Genomic DNA, 17,143 nt, shown 5'->3' with positions numbered 1-17,143 from the left:
CCACGTCCTTTTTTCGTTAGTAAACATGTCCTATTATTGGCGAAGCTGTGTGTACGTTGCATATCTTTACAAATACGCTGTGTAAATGTGACTTTTTCGACATTACGAGGGCTCAAAGGTATTGAAGTCAAATGTAACTCGACCGGTACAAATAATGGTCATCCTCAGGGGCGTTGCATGGATATTGTTATTGGCGCCGGGTGGGTAGGTGAGACTCTACTGTCTGTATTTGTGCGTGTAAATATATATATATATATATATATATATATATATATATATATATATATATATATATATATATATATATATATATATATATATATATATATAAAGATATTATCGCAAAGCGTAGAGCACCACAGCCCCTCCTGGCTTCACATTTGACGCTTTACAGATGAAGCAATGAAATTAAATACAAAACATTGTCAAAAAGAAGTTCTTGCAATGGCGTCGATAGGTCAGAAAAAGTGCAATATGTATAAGCTGTCCATTGAAAGGAGAACTGGTTGTAGTGAATTTAGGCAGGATAACCGACGGGCTATATTTACATCTGCGCATTTTAAGATGCTTGTGATGAGCCCTGATGCATGAAGTTTGTGCCTCGGATGTGAACGCGCACCTTTAGCTCGGCTTTCTGGTATTTTACGCCCTCAGAGGTCGCATAACCGATGCATAGTAACCGCGGAAATACGCTGTTGAAACAGTTAGATAGCCTGTCGGCATAGAAACAGAGCAAAACTGGCAGAACTCATCTGTCACCAATATAAATGTTGTGATAGAGTTATTTGTACTCAGGTTTCTCCATGGGCGTAGGCAGGGGGTTGCAAAAGGGGCACTTGCCCAAGCTATGCCAGCTCTCTCCCCCCCCCTCCCCCAGCTGCGATGCAACACGGGTTTGCACCCCCCCCCCTCCCCAAGGCAAAATCCTGCCGACGCCCATGGGTTACTCATGAAACAGTCGAGCGCATTGGAGCTCATATATATGATCAATGCTCTGAATATCGTAGAGACTGCCTGCAGAAGAATTGCAGGCTTTCGTCGCCGGTTTGTTATTTCTAGTCAGTGTTCAAGTGTTGCTTGCAAACCGCACAGCAATCAGTGAGCAGCTAGGTGCATGTGCGCAAAATCCGATTGTCGCCTTCCTTGGGGGCCGGTAGGCTCCAAAAACAGGGAACCTCTCGGCGCAATTTTGGCACGCCTGCATATTCACTCGTGGACCATGGCGCGTAGCAGGCGTTGAGACACCGATTAGAGCTCAGTAATGCATTGAACGCGCTCAAAACACGCTTTCGTAGGCTGCGACGCGCGCGCGCCAAATGCAGACGCTCTCCTCAGCTTCAGTACAAAGTGACTACAGCGCCGCCGCTACGATCGCCCGTCGGAGCATCACCGGAGATGCGGCGCGGCCGCTTCGTTCGTTCCACTGCCCCCTTCTAGTACACTGTACCTTAAGGTAGCATATACAGTAACTCTAGGCTGACCCTCCTCCTGGCGCCATCTTGAATCGCACGGCGCGCCACCTATAGTTCGTGGGCATTGCGAATACGCAAAGGGGTCCATGGAATATCGGCATAGCGAATGCACACCAGCGGAGAAATAGAATACGATAGGTTTCTACAGTAACCTTTCTGTGCTTGCCAGGTTCTTCTTTGCGCCGCCAGATGGCCCCACCTATCCGGCCTCTCAAGGTTACGGCTGCAGTAACTCGGTATTACGCTAGCGCAAGGAAGTCCACGGACGAACTAACATTCACTAATAACGCTACATGCGTGTTACTTGTTAGCGATGTTATTTATCTATAGGCTACTCCACTTCGATAACTTGTGGTCGTGTTGGCGTGTACCGCACGTGTAATGAAACGCCACGCACTTACCGCTTTTTCCGCGCCTCGACGAGCAGCTGCGCACTACGCAGCGGTTCCCCGACATGCTGGCACGTAGTCGCTCCGATTGATCGCACTCGCGCTGTGGAGCACACGACAAATTAGTCGATGCGACACGATGAATCGCAAGCACGGATCGGGACAGCAAGGAGAGCCACTGGCTGGGAGTGAGAGCGTCGCCTCGTCGCCTGGCGTCGGCGCCACAATAAATACACTCAGATCGGCGACGTCACTGTTACTAGCGTATCGTCACTCAGGATGGTATTTACGGAATGTATCACACCTTACACGTAGCACTAGTGTCGATGTCGCAGCGTGATCAGTCTTCCGTTGAGCTTTTGTACGCTGTTTGCCCTCGAAATAAAATTACTTCCACGCGATGGACGCCATTCAAATTTGGCCAAGAAGACCTATGCATACCGAGCAACCGAATGAATGGCACCATCTCGTCTTTAAAATTTCATGTCAGTGCTCCTTTAAAGGGCCCGTAAACAGGCTGCGACTTTTTTTTTACACCCCCCAAACAAGCTCGCTAATTCGTACAGTAGACCGCGGCGATCACGTTTTCCGAACATTACAGCGCTGCGCGCCGCGCAGACCCTTCATTTCGAAAAACAATTCCCGCGCTTCTTTCCTACGCCTGACCAATCCTCCTCGTACGCGCAGTAAACTCGGCGATCGCCGAGTTGACGTAGCACTGAGCTCGTCGATTGGTCTAAACCAGGTCTCAACAAACAATTGTCAAGTTAACGTCAGTTCCTGCTGGCCGCGTCTCCATGCGCGCGGGTGGCAGGAGACGGTAGGTGGGGTAAAGCGTTCGGTTCACCCATATAGCCGCTTAAAACCGGCTTGACTTGGCTTGAAGTGTATAAGTAGGCGGCGGCAGAGTAGCGTTCAGGCCGCTGTTTATTTCTGCGTGGTGTGGTGGGTGTTGGCAGAGACGGCACTACTGGTGTTGGTTTTGAGCGTGAACTGTGTGCGCGAGAACCGCCTCTGGCCGTGGTGTAACCGTGGGGACGTGGTCGCGTTGTGTAGAGTGTTGTAGAAAGTGATTCGTGTGCAAGTCGTTGCCGCTTTTGTTTCTGCGATGTCCCCGTGTTCAGTGGACCGCCGCCAAATCTATAAGCAACGATAACGAGCGTGAGATAAAGGCCATGTGTATGCGATTTGTGAATGTCTGTAATAGTAGTGGTTCTTGATGGAAAGGAAGAACGGTTACGTCTGGACGTAAGAATAACAAATCTTAAAGTTACGTCCAGCGTGAGATCAGACGCACCGAACCGATCGGCTCTAGTGGCGCAGCGGGCTAGTACGTGTCGTGCTCGGATCTGCGAGGACGTTGGTTCGAACCTCGCTGTTGTCCTTCTCTCTCTTTTTTTATTAAGTGCTCCACGGGCGCCGTAATATTTTTTGTTTAAGGAAATCGCCTTGGTGGCAGCGGTGGACGCCCCAGCCCACGTCGCGCTCCGTACTCTTGCTGTAGTGACACCAGCCACTCGAGCAAAATAGTGGAGCGACGACGGCGCACCGCGAAGCGACAGCGTCCCAGTGACACGAGCCAACCACTGAGACTGGCAAGATAATTATTAAACTTAAGTGCGCATTGTGAATCACACGGTGGACGTAACTTTAGCAGCTGATTATGGCTCCCTGCGTCGTCTGCTAGCCACACCGTGTTCGCTAGTGTGCGAACGTCCTGCGCGCGTCCTCAGAGGGCAGCCTATTCCGTTGTGTTAGCACAGCATCAAATGCTTGTACGTATGTCTGCACGATATAAACAAGCATTTCAATTTCCAAGGCTTGTATGCAGACTAATAAGTGAGCAAGACACGCAAATTGGGCGAGTTGGTGAGGTTCCATGGTAAAAATATAAAGCAGCGCTTTTTTAAACACAAGACGAAGGAATGGAGGGACACATACGTCTCTTCTTTCCTTCGTCTTGTGTTTAAAAAAGCGCTGTTTTATATTTTTAATAAGTGAGTGCATGCACGTGTCGGTATGGAGGTGTGAATGCAGAATTTTTGAGACACAATTATTATTTTATTTTATTTATTTAATACCCATAGCGCCCATACAGGCATTACGTACAGTGGGGGGGGGGGGGGGGGGGTACAGAAGAAGAACAAGCATGAAAGTTGCAGGTGCAAATGAAAATGTAGATTATTCTACGCCGACACAAACGTACACAGCTGCGTCGAACACAGCTACATCAAAAATGCCGTATACATTGGGAAAACAATCTAAAATAAACAGAAAGCACAGTGATAATAGTTAATGGCAATGCGAACAGTAATTACAACAAAGCGCGGCAGTGGTAAATATATAGTACAGCACAAGATGCAAAGGAAGCACTAAAAGAAAACAACACCGTTTACAAATGGGATACAGTATAGATCATGGTGATTACCAGGCGTACGCATGATTTCTTTTAAGGCTCAGTGGTCAAAAGATTCAATCATTTTTATTGCAGAAAAGAATGCGTCATTAGACGAAATTCCTACAATTGTGGAAGGAAGTCGATTCCACTGACTGATAGTTCTGGGAAAAAAAGAGTTGCTGAAGGACGATGTATTGCATTTATATTCTCTTATCTTAATTGTGTTCGTGATCTTTGCGTGCTGATGTGTAGTGAGGCCGGTTAATGTATACGTCACGGGGAATTCGAGTATGAAAATGATATATGCTGTGTAATAGCTTCAGTCGAAATGACGCTCTTCGCATGCTGCAGAGACTTCCATTTTAATATCGCCTTAGATTCCGTTGAACTAAACTGTCTGTCATACATGGGTATATTAAGCACATATATCTTGCCGCCATGGACTGAACTTTTTCTAATCTTTCTTTGTTTGATGCTGTTGAAGGGTCCCACACGCAGCACGCGTATTCCAGCACTGATCTTACGTATGTTTTATATAATAACTCCCGGGTTTGCTGTGGAAATGCACGTGTATTTCGTCGCAAAAATTCCAAACTCCGACAAGCTTTACCTACGGTATAATCCACATGCCGACTCCATGATAAAGAGGGGCAAAAGTAAACGCCTAGGTATTTGTATTCGCACACCATTTTTACCGGTGAGCAGATAATTTTGCGGTATAATATGCAGTCATCTGCAAATAGCCTAATATGATATTGTACGTTTTCGTTAATCTCATTGATATAAAGTAAGAAAAGGAGGGGTCCCAGTACTGATCCCTGAGGCACCCCTGACGTAACATCAGTTATTGCAGACTGTTCGCCGTTTACAACTGCGCATTGTCGCCTCTCACGTAAATATTCAGCAACCCATGCAATAACTTGGGGATTAATGTCAAAGCTGGACAGTTTTTGCAGTAATAAGTAGTGCGAAACGGTGTCGAACGCCTTCTGAAAGTCGAGGAAAATACAATCAACCGAAGAGTTATCGTCCAGTGCTGCTGCTAAAACATGTGTGAACTCTACCAGTTGTGTGACGCACGATCGTTCATGTCTAAATCCGTGCTGGTTTGAGTTCAATAAAGAATTACTATCTATATGCTTAACAATGGCGGTATATAAAACGTGTTCAAGAATTTTGCAGCACACAGAAGTGAGTGAAATGGGGCGGTAGTTATTGATAACGTTGCGCGGGCCAGATTGAGCAACCGATGCCATTTTCCAGTCAGTCGGGAGAGAACTGTGTTTTAAGGACTTTTCGTAAATGACTGTTCGCAATCTCGTGAAGTGTTGGCGATTTAGAAATCCTTGTGATACCAAGCATGAACTATAGTCTGCAAAGGCCGGTTAGCAGTAAAAAAGACCTCAAGTCACGCACTTCTAGAGTGGTACACGGAATCATGCAAACAGAAAAGCAGAACAGGCTTTTTTTTTTGTAGCCGCTACAGCAAGAAGTATATTGGTTCAGTCGCACAACACCATTTATATTGTAGTATGGGCAGAACACAACCTAAGCACGTACAAATAAAGCAAGAAAAAAAAAACATCGAGCACAGTGGAAAACACGACTGTCGCCGAAGGCCAGTACCCCATTGATTGGCGGATTGCACTTCACACACACGTAATAGGAACGTTAGGACGGCATCGTGCATTAATGTGGCAATGGAGGGCGTATATACCACCATTGGGCTGTAGTCAACGCGCTTTCTTGGATATGTGCAACACTTAATTGGATATGTGCCGCCGACCGCCCATCCATACTACACTGCTAACGCCGCGACGGTTGCGAGTAGGCCAAGTAGGCTGCACCAACATAACTGGACGGAAGGAGGCTTTCTAAAGACGACATTTATGTGTACACACGCGGGGCAGCTGTACCGATTGTTATTGTATGGACGTAACCCTAGTGGACGTGTGATACATCAACACGGGCACGCAAACCGTACTTACATCAAGTTCGATGGAGACCTGCAGTTATTTCACTTTTATTTCACTAACCGTGATTGCCCCAAACTGAGGTTGACCGCCTCAACGAAGCTAAGGAAAAGGCAGCACCCGAGACGATGGCTGAAGGCAGCGTGGCTCCGGCGGAGGCCGAAATTAACGTCTTCCTAAAGTGCGTCAGCTGGTCTGTCTCGACAACAGAGCTGCTGATACGCGAAACAGTCCGGCAAAACAAGCCACGCACGTCTCAATACATAAGTGATGCTGGTAAATCGGTGATACGACAGTGATACCGAATGTATGGCCGCTTAATTCAGCGAGCGGCCGTGCTGAAGGTTACAGTTACAGTGGCTAGGTGTAAACGTCTAACCTTTCACACCGACCACAAGGTGACCACCCCTAACTTACGTCAAATATTCTCAGGGACAGTAGATTGCAAACAGCAAGGATTTGTTTTAGTCTGCGCATAGGACGCGTAACCACGGAGGCAGAATTGCACCGTGGACCCCGTGGACAGTTACGTCTGGGCGTAACGATAGCGACGGCTACAGTTACGTCTGGACGTAACCCTAGACGCATCGTTAAACAAAAGTGATGGTTCAAGTACACTTCGCCCAAATGACTTTCCAACTGTAAGCGATCGATCCACGCAAAGCACGCACTTACCACCATAGGTCGGCAAACTCATTCATGAGTCGACTCACTCAGACTCACTCAGACTCAGATCGAGCCGTGAGTCTGAGTCTGAGTGAGTCAGGCTGAGTGATATTTTCATGAGTCTGAGTCTGAGTGAGTCCGGTTGACAAAAATATCACTGAGCCTGGGTCCGAGTGAGTCCGAATGAGAAAAATTTTGGTGAGCCTGAGTCCGAGTGAGCCCTAAGGGCAAAATATATTTCATGAGTGAGTCTGAGTGAGCTCCACATTTTTTTGCCGACCTATGGTCCTATCTACTCAATTTCAGCATTACTATCAGCTTTATGATGACTCACGTGTATACTCATGTCCACTCACACATACTTCAAAGCACTAGCGTTCATACGCCACCTCAATATTATTGATGAGAGGCGTGTGTTACGGAGGGGGGTGAGGGGAGGGATGTTTGACCTCCCTCTGTCAAAAAATTTCATGGGAAGTTCTTGATAAAATAACCCGTGTGAGTCATATCTTTCGATAAAAATGCCCTTACTGCATTGTAATGATTGATAACTCATATTTGAAGGTATGACATCAAAACGTGCAAAGTAGAACACCAGTTATATGAGATATTGATGTTAAAGCGCATTGACACTATTGTCGAAAAAGTTCATTATACGCTAATGGACTCATGAGTCGACTCACTCAGACTCAGATCGAGCCGTGAGTCTGAGTCTGAGTGAGTCCGAGCGAGCAATATTTTAATGAGTGTGAGTCCGAGTGAGTCCGGTTGAGAAAAATTTCAATGAGTCTGAGTCCGACTGAGTCCGAATAAGGAAAACTTTGGCGAGTCTGAGTCCGAGTGAGTCCTAAAGGCCAAATATACTTCATGAGTGAGTCTGAGTGAGCTCCACATTTTTTGCCGACCTATGCTTACCACACATACATGTCCGCCACAGTACAAGCTGTGCGTCAGACAGACATGCACAAATCACGTAACTCATGGCCTTTATCTCATACTCGTACAGCTCGTTATCATATCTGATAGATTTGGCAATGGTCCACTGAACGTTTTGGCAATGGTCCACTGAACATCGCAGGAACGAAAGCGGCAACGACTTGCTACGACTTCTACAACATACACAACGCGATCACGTCCCTACGGTCAGAGGTGGTTCTCGTTAATGCGCACAGTTCACGCTCAATATCAACACCAGTACAGTAGTGCGTAGTGCCGTGCCTCCCCTGCCAGCACCCACCACGCAAGCCACACAAACGGGCCACGCAGAGCACGCACTTACCACACATACACGTACGCCACAGTACAAGCTGTGCGTCAAACAGACACATTTCACAAATCACGTAACACATGGCCTTTATCTCATGCTCGTACAGCTCGTTATCATTGCTTATAGATTTGGCAGTGGTCCACTGAACCGGAGGACATCGCAACAAAAGCGGCAACGATTTGCTACGACTTCTACAACACACACAGTTCTCGTTAATGCACACAGTTCGCGCTCAATATCAACATCAGTACAGTAGTGTGCCTCCTCTGCCAACACTCACCACGCAAGCCACACAAACGGGCCTGAACGCTACTCTGCCGCCACCTACTTATACACTTCAAGCCAAGTCAAGCCGGTTTTAAGCGGCTATATGGGTGAACCGAACGCTTTGCCCACCTAACGTCTCCTTCCACCCGGTGGAAGGAGACACTGCCGTTCCTGCTCCCACCCACTGCTACGAGACTGCGCCTTGTTTTTTGCGAGCGTCTATATCCCGTACAAAATCCTTTTGTGTTCGAAAGCTAGGTACCTAGGGAGAGAATCTCTAGGGATTTTCGATGGTGGCGCCGTCACATCTTGGCGGAGCCGCGGAGCTTTTTTCTGGAACGCCGACCGCCGACCGGTGTCGGCAGTCATGCTGTTCCACGTGTGCATGTATGTTCGCGCGTTCGTCTCTTGTCTCTGTACCGACGACGATGACCGCAAGTCGTGCAGCTTTCGTTTCGACAGCGTAGTCCGTGAACCGGTGTCCCGTAGCGACTTAGTCGTGACTGCCTCAGAGAACGTTTAGTACTGCCTTTGCTTGATTGACGGACGTCGAGGGCAGAGCGAAGGTGCTGCAATGCGCTGCCTTGCCACGACAAGTAAGTAGCCATCTCTGTTATTTCGAGTTTTGCTTCGCTAGTCTCTGTCGCGCGTAATAGCCACAAATGCCAGCGTACCTGTTACATAACAAATTGTGATAATATAGCCATGCTGCCGTTCTTACGTTGTGGATTCGGAGCGTGATAAACATTTCGAACTGCAGCACGAGAGGCTCATCCACGATCGCTGCGCGAGGAGAAAAAAATTTGCTGCGGAAGAACTGATCGTGCGTTTTCATGCACTACAGTCGCTACAGTTCGACATGGTTAACTTGCACCAACTCGTCCAATGTTCGGCTTTGCGTAAGTGATAACCACGACTGATATCTCATCAACTAGTAGTAAGGGCACTCCCTTGTCGTTAATCCTAGGCAAGTTCTTAGATTCGTTGTACTGCGGTAATGAATAATCCTGTTGACCGACTGGGGCGTTTGAAAACCTGGTATTTGTAAACAAGAAACAGCTAAAGAACGACTTATCATTTTATTCTAACAGTGCGCAGGGCGATGTTTCGTTAACTTCGCCATTACTTGTACTAGTTGTATGTACCGAAACATGTCTTACAGTATGAATCATGCTTGCGTGGAGTGCCCAAGCCGTTCATTCAGCCACCTTCTTTTGCAAAGGTACGCAGAGAGTGACGCCGTACCGCACACGGTCATACGGCAAGATGCAAAAATTCGAATGTAACAGAGAGTTGGAAAAACGCCAATGTTTTAGTAATACAAAAAATGGAGACATGAAAGAATTTAAACTGGACATGTCAGCCTCATCTTTGTACAAAGTATTCACGAAGATAATTTCGAATAGGATAACAGCCAAGTAAACTTGACTTTGAAGGGACCCTGACACTGTCTGTGAAATTTTGTAAGAATTTAGGCTACATCATCATCAAATCATTTGCACCATGAATTAAGCCACGCACTGCATATCAAAGCAGCTGCAAGCAATTATAGTGGCACCCTCCTCGACCCTGCTTTGCCTCCTCAACTTGTCAAACAGCCGACCGTCACGCGCACTCGACAGGTCAAGCTCCATCGAGCACGCGTCGTCAGGCAACAGAGACCAAGTGTGTGGAGTGGTTGAGATCTGCTCTGCAACGTGCCGCCACACTACCAGCTGTTCTTATTATATTCTCTTGTATAGTGACCATCTCCAAAAGCATGCGGACAAACAAAAGGTATATGAGAACGATCAGCCTAAACTCGGGTAAAGTGTTTGTGTCTCCAGGGATGAAGCTACAGCCGCAGACACGTGGATCCTGCGGGCGTTGGGTGGATAACAAACAAAATATGTTGATAGGCTAGTTGGCTCATAATCTTCAAAATTGCATAACGGGAAATCGAACATGACTTAGAAAGAACACAGATGCACAGGACCTGTTCAATTTTGCGCTATCCAATTTTGAAGGTTGAGTGGATAGCGAGAGCAAGATTGCCGACTGCAGCGATGAGCTGAAGCAACTCCGCTTGCCAGATGGCTTACAAGCCTTGCACGATGTGTCAGCTTTACAAGTCACCACTTGCTAGATTTGTGGCACACAGCTCAGCTAGGGCATCAATGGTGTCAGAGAAAAAAAAAATTGCGATACACACTGTCACGCAGCTCATGATAGGCAGGCGATGCTCGCTGCCAACTGAAAGTTCCGTGACTATTACTGTTATTATACTATACTGTTGCAAGTTACAGCTGTTGTAATGCTTATGTTACAGTTGTTCCAGGACCAGCAGCAGTGACACATATGTTGTATTATAGACTGCTGCGTCTAATCTCCATAAGCATTATTTTCATTCCGTATGTTTAGGTGGCAAACTTCGTTTAGCAACTTCACTGTTGTGTACCTAGCAGAGATATTCCAAGATAATCAGCTGACAGTCACACAACGAATATGAAGCTGTGCACTGTCATAATCACCTTACACACATACCACAGTGACTTGGAAACTTTTCCGAATCCTTTTTTTTTTAGATACAAACAGTTTATTACCAGCATGAGAAGAAGTAAAGTGCTAAAATAGTGACTCCATTCCGTTCAGATGGTTGAGTTTCTTGAGCAGGTGACTTGACGAGGGAGCTTCTGCCGAATTTTGTTTACTAGAGTACAGCTGCCGGCAGGGCACCCATTTCACAGTCCCCCTCGGGAACAAAAAAAACCTCACCACTATTTGAATGTTTGTTTATATCTTGCAATGTTTAAAATACCACTGGCGTAAGCATCCAGAAGCACCTAGAAAGCAGCCCAAGAATAAAGCAAGAGAGGTGAATGACGATAGCCCTCATTGTGCGCCCTGCAAACTTGTCCGTCATTGACGTCGACTATACTCGTAGAACAGGTGAATTATCAGTGAGCCTGAGTAGCCACTAAATGCATCATACTGATAATGAGGCCACAAGTTGTCGCCAATTCGGGCACTTGCGCTTCCTTTAAAACCATATTAAAATGTGTTTAAGACAACGTTCACCAGTAATACATGGTTTGAGTTACCTATGTATGCGGGAGAATGTAACACAAAAGATTTTGGCTTTGAAGTTGCGTTGTCAGGGGACCTTTAAGTGGCACAATCAATCAATGCACAGGCCTTGTTGAGAAAACAAATGTATTTGCTCGCTTCAGCATTCTGCACATTACAAAAGTGGCTGGCTGTAAACATCTGCAGCCCACCGCTGTGGCGCATCTGTTGTTCTCCAATAAACCCTATTACACTACTACGTATGGCCATTGTCACTGAAAGCCACGTGCATAAAAATGAATGTTAAAGATTTGCTAAAAACTGTGCATAACAAGCTGCTGCCCAACATCAACATGCACTTTGTGCCCAAGCATGCTGCTATTGTCAAATTTGACGCAAAACATGATTTTAATTCATGACCTTGAGAAATAGTTGGAATGCTTATTCTGATTATGGACTGAAATGTTGCTAATCTTGGAAGTTATTTGTTCTTGGACACATTGCACACTTGGTTCAGTGAATATGCTTGGTCAATATGAATGTTTTAGAGTCTGAGCATGCACTCTGAATAATGTCTTTAAATAGAGAAACCAAAGCAAATTTTCACATTGTGCTTTTTATTGGCATTTCAGGAGCAACACAGTAGGATGACTAAAGGACGTAACACTTCTGGACGGGAATTATATGTTGAAGAATTGTTTTGAAATGTACAATAACGAAGATATTGGCATTCTCCTTGCACCATCTTCTGCGAGCTGCAAAGGTGAACACACTCTCATGTTAACAGGGCCACGTGCATGCACTGGTACAAGGTTGTTCAAATGTGCTAGACAGAACAAAACACAATCTTAAGTCTTCATGCACCAACCACAGAAAATGAGGGCCGAACATCACCTCCACAAGTGAAAGCAGGTTTCTAGCAGCCTCATATCAACAGTCACTGTTTAACTCGATCATAATTGCTCATTCCTCTGCTGTATAGACCGTTTTCATAGCGCCCTTCACGCGAACAACTCCAAGCCACCATGTTTAGGGCACCGCAGCAGATGACACTGCGACTAGGTTGACTACCTACTGCGATTGCCGGTGCCGGCGTTTCGTTAGCATGGCAGTCAGCCTGCACGTTGTGAATTGTGCTGGAAATGTGTTGCTAAAGATGGTTGGAAGGTGCTGTTTTCCGTTGTGTCACCAACTAGGCTACCGTGACGAGAACGGAAAGGTATGTGCAACAGAGCGATGTAAGCAAACACACGTGTCACATATCTATACACAGTGCATGTGTCAATGTCATTATAGTCGTGGAAATGCTAGGCCGTGCAGGCATGCTGTGGATTTTTATGTAAAATGCTCGTCCCTGCGATGGATGACGCATAAAGCGCGTTGCAGTGGCTTCCGTACTTGACGTTGGCGACCTAGAATTCCGACATTGCCAGCTTTGCAGGAAAATGGGAAGTATGTTGCTGGCAGCACGGTTCAGGGCCACGAAGCGTGCGGAATGAAACTCGCAGTCTGTTGATGTAGCCGGTGGAGTCAGGACATGATAGCGCGGGCAGCATTGACGCCAAGCCACCGACATAATAAGTACATACAGTGTATTTTGCCAAATGGAAGGCCGCTGCTGGCAGCCAAGTTGTTGTGGTACCTCAGTGGACCTGACTACACTCATTTTCACACATCAAGCGCACCGCTGTTGAAGCTGTGCAAGTTGTTCGGTCAGCAAAATGTATAAATCCGCGTGTCCCCTTTCTTTAGTTTTCGCGGTTGTGAATGCTCGTGTGAGCCGAGCATGAGCCTGTGTGTGAGGCATCGCGACCGGCTACAAATGAAATACTGAAACAACGAAACGCCAGGTGATGTGAAACAGCACATTAAAAGCCGCATAACGGAGTTTGTTTATTTCTAATTAGGGCACAAATCATGTATTACTCAGCCTGAAAAAGAAATCACAGTCTGGCGGTAAAGACATTGAACTATTTGTTAGCGCAAACACATTTTTGTTTTTCGAAGTATCGCTAGCCTCTACAGCGTTGCACTTGTTGTATGCGGGACAGAGTACGCGAAAGTGCTCGGCACTGGCCGCTTGAGACTTCCAGTCTCGCGCGTCCACCTCATTTTGCAGGCCGGTCACCGTTGTGTTCTTCATAGGCGATGCTGCTACAGTTACATGGACGTAACTTTCCGTCAGCAGCTTTCAGCTCTGACGAGCGATATTCCTCGTTACCGGCTACTGAATTCCGAGTTGGAGGGGTTATGCGTCCGCCTCTGCGCAGCAGTCGCGTCAAATCGTTCGTCCACCCGGTCGACGGGTCACTCATTACAACGTCGAAGTCAGTTGCACGACCTTTTCAACGCAAGGCACGAGCGGATTCATTCGCAGAGATTTCGGAGGCGGTCTCACTCGGACTCAGAATCACTAAAATTTTCCTCAGCTGCACTGACTCGGACATAATCTTGCCAAAATATGAGGCTGTTCTGTCAAATAAGGTTCCCAAGGAGCTGCAGTCACAAACACACAGCTGCGCTGGATTCAGCGTCTCTGTCACGCAGCGTGGTTTCCCTCTCGTAGTCTCCGCTTCCGGCGAGCTGTCTGCGACACTCAGGCTTGGCAGCCATTAGAAATGGAGCTCCCACTCGCTTCTTCCGTCAGGTGCGAATTACGCTCTGCGATTCGTTTTTTGTGTGCAAAAAACACTGCGCCGGTGGACATTCATTCCCAATTGTCTACGGAAAAGTGTATGAGCATTCAACATGTGTGCAAATGGTGCGGAAAATTCAAAGACGGACGTACAGACGTCCATGACGAACAGCGTTCTGGACGCCCATCGGTTTCGGACGAAACAATTGCGAAAGTGGAAGAAACAATGCTGAAAGATCGAAGGGTGACGGTTCGGGAGCTCTGCGAGACGATCCTTGATGTCAGCAAGACCTGCATTGACAAAATTTTGACAGACCATTTAGGGTATGCAGAGGTTTTTGCAAGGTAGGTCCAGGGAATGCTTACAGAAAACCATAAATGGAGACGTGTTGAAGCAGCCTGCGAATTTCTTCAGGCCTACGAAACCGATGGCGAGAAATTCTTGGACTTCATTGTCACTGGGGTCGTGTAGTGGACCTGGGTCCACTACACGACACCAGTGGAAACATCCAGAGTCGCCGAAGCCGCGAAAGTTCAAACAGACTATGCCGGCAATGTGATGGCGAGTGTTTTTTGGGACAGGAGGGATTATTGTTGTGCGAATTCATGCCCGCTGGTACAACAATCAATGCGAACCGCTACTGTGAGACGCTGGAGAACCTTCGCCGCGCGATTCAAAACAATAGGAGAGGCGTACTCACGAAGGGAGTGGGTTTCCATCAGGACAACGCTCGTCCGCACATTGCCTGTGTAACGATTGATCTCATCAACAAATGTGGATGGGATACTGTCACTCACCCGCCCTACAGCCCAGACTTAGCCCCAAGTGACTACCATCTCTTCCCAGAATTGAAGAAATACCTGGATGTGATTCATTTCAGAACCGAAGAGGAGCTTAAAGAAGAGGTTTTAAGCTATCTACGTGGCATGGCAGTAGAGTTCTACGATGTAGGCATAAATAAGATGGTACACCACATGCAAAAATGCATTGATCTCCACGGTGATTATGTTGAAAAATAGGGGAAAGTCTAAGCTTTCCAAACATGTATTATTTAATGCCAATAAGCATGTTTTTTATTGTGAAAAATTACTGCGAACCTTACTTTACGGACAGCCCTTGTATTACGCAGCCGGACTCTCCAAGTGAGTCGACTCATGAGTGAGTTTGCCAACCTATGGCAGTGTGAGATCATGTACCATTTTTAAGTTTCACAATCCAACCTTCACTCAGCTTTTTACCCGGTGGACACGTGTGAAAGCTGGCACCCGTTGCGTGCATCCTGCACTGTGGCACCGAGTACTGGCCTACCATATAAGAACCCTTCAAAGACAGGGGTTGCATATTGCTTCTTAACACCTATAGCGCACAGAAAAGACAAGAACACAGAAGTACGACGCAGACACAGCCCTATGTCTGCTAGCGCTGTGTCCGCACCATAACTCTGTGTTCCTGTCCTTTCTGTGCGCTATAGGTGTTAAGATGGAATACCAACATGCCCAAGCTCACGTTTTCATATTTCTGTGCTTTCAAGTGTGTTGTCAAGTGCTCATCCGAAACGGGAGAACTCCTCATTTAATCAAAATTACAGCACAGGTGGTATTCTAAAATTTTGTTTTCAGCACATGTAGGTGCTCCCTAAGCAGACAACCCTGCTGCTGATCCTGCCTATCTGTCACGCTGACGGTGGCGCCAGCTTTTCAAGTGGTGGGCTTCGTGCCCAATAGTATGGGAAAGGGAAGGGAAACAGAAGTGAGTGTGAGGAGGAGGGGAGATGGGGAAGCATAGCATATTCTTATATAGTACATTATAGCAAGGGGTGGAAAGGGAAAAGAGGGTGAGGAGGAGGGGAACACCACTAGCTTTGTCTCCTCAGTCTTCGTGCCATAGTGCGTAGCTGCCCCCAGTTTTTTTTTTTCTCATCACTAACTGCCACATTCAAGAACCAACTTTATACTTAGCTTTTGACTTAAGAGTGTAACCGGCCCTTAACACCTTTTAAGAATGAGCCTTGCACTTAAGTGCAGCATTTGTTGGCACTCACTTCAGCACCGTAATTGTAAGGTGGCACCGTCCTTTTATATACTTATCACTCTAACTTTTTTTTTTACAGGCTCTCCACCTAAAGTATGACAAGGAAGCAGTAGACTCATCATTCACGATGCTTATTTTATGTGCTTCCAAGGGATGCGGCCAAAGGACGACCTGCGGAATATTTGTGCGCTCGATCGGCGCCGCAATCTCCCGAGCAAAGTTCACCTTTGCTGAAGATCCAAGCGTAAGAAACTGAAGCAGCAGACGGCTTCAAGCCATGATCTGTGCGAATCACCTTTATGGGAGCTGCAAAAAAGAATAAAAAGTGTATCCCCAGTGTTTATGTACTTTTATTATACTGTAACAGTATATTTCTGAACAAACCATCTGAAACATGGTGGATCGGTAGCACTGCAGAAAGCCGATGAATGCTTGTGAAAACATGGAAATACACAAAGCAGCATACGATCTTACCACTCGTGTGGCCGCTGCATCTTTCCTTTGCCCCAAGGAAGCACGCAGCACAGTGAAGCGGACTTACAAGCTGACGTCCAAGGACGCGGCAGATGCTCAACATAAATTTTCTCACTTAAAACAAAAATCACTATAATTAAACTTCCCGAAACGAATTTCCTTTGTATACCTTTCCAAACAAGTGCAAGCACCCAATTTTAATTTGACTGCATCACCAAACTGCATGTGCCTGAACACGAGTCATTTATTTATTATTTAACTTACTCTCAATGCCAGTGTTACAGAGGAGAGTTGTTAATACATGTACATTACACAATGTTATGCATGGCAGCTTGAAAAGATTAATGGTCTCGGTTATTGGCGACAAAGGCGAGGAGGTGGTTCTATTCAGATGCTGTCTTTGGCAGAATTGAATTGAGAAAAAAAAAAGGTTTGTCTGGCAATTTGGCACTTGGACTTTGATGTGGTATATTCGCATTTGTGTGTATATGGGTGGTGCGACACCCCCACTTATACATTTTTCTA

At 46.5% G+C, this 17,143-nt stretch overlaps 1 long non-coding RNA gene across 2 annotated transcripts; it reads left to right on the top strand.

The window, feature by feature from the left end:
- The first annotated feature begins 8,779 nt into the window (after window positions 1–8,779).
- LOC119382365 (uncharacterized) lies at window positions 8,780–16,483 on the top strand. Of its 2 annotated transcripts, none has more exons than XR_005181509.2 (3): window positions 8,780–9,028; window positions 12,110–12,240; window positions 16,224–16,483. It is a non-coding gene; the product is annotated as an uncharacterized LOC119382365 (long non-coding RNA). The 2 variants fall into 2 exon arrangements; XR_005181510.2 differs by lacking the exon at window positions 8,780–9,028 and adding an exon at window positions 9,235–9,331.
- Window positions 16,484–17,143: the final 660 nt, after the last annotated feature.

Source organism: Rhipicephalus sanguineus, chromosome 2 (assembly GCF_013339695.2).
Source record: "Rhipicephalus sanguineus isolate Rsan-2018 chromosome 2, BIME_Rsan_1.4, whole genome shotgun sequence".
NCBI classification, from domain to species: domain Eukaryota; kingdom Metazoa; phylum Arthropoda; class Arachnida; order Ixodida; family Ixodidae; genus Rhipicephalus; species Rhipicephalus sanguineus.
The sequence above is the reverse complement of the archived record's forward strand: the minus strand, read 5'-3'. Positions and strand labels throughout refer to the sequence as shown.